The sequence below is a fragment of the Oncorhynchus mykiss genome, chromosome 25 (assembly GCF_057628025.1).
Source record: "Oncorhynchus mykiss isolate SJ-2025 chromosome 25, ASM5762802v1, whole genome shotgun sequence".
Taxonomy (NCBI): Eukaryota; Metazoa; Chordata; class Actinopteri; order Salmoniformes; family Salmonidae; genus Oncorhynchus; species Oncorhynchus mykiss.
The window spans coordinates 45,865,001-45,865,270 of NC_143046.1; positions in this window are offsets into that span (position 1 = coordinate 45,865,001).

A 270-nucleotide genomic window follows, 5' to 3' on the forward strand; every position below is an offset into this window, starting at 1 on the left:
TTGAAACTGGAGCAGCAGCACAGTCAGGTGGACTGGGGACAGCAAGGAGTCATCATGTCAGGTATTCCTGGGGCATGGTCCTAGGGCTCAGGTCAGTTGAAACTGGAGCAGCAGCACAGCCAGGTGGACTGGGGACAGCAAGGAGTCATCATGTCAGGTAGTCCTGGGGCATGGTCCTAGGGCTCAGGTCCTCCGAGAGAGAGAAAGAGAGAAGGAGAGAATTAGAGAACGCACACCTAGATTCACACAGGACACCGAATAGGACAGGAG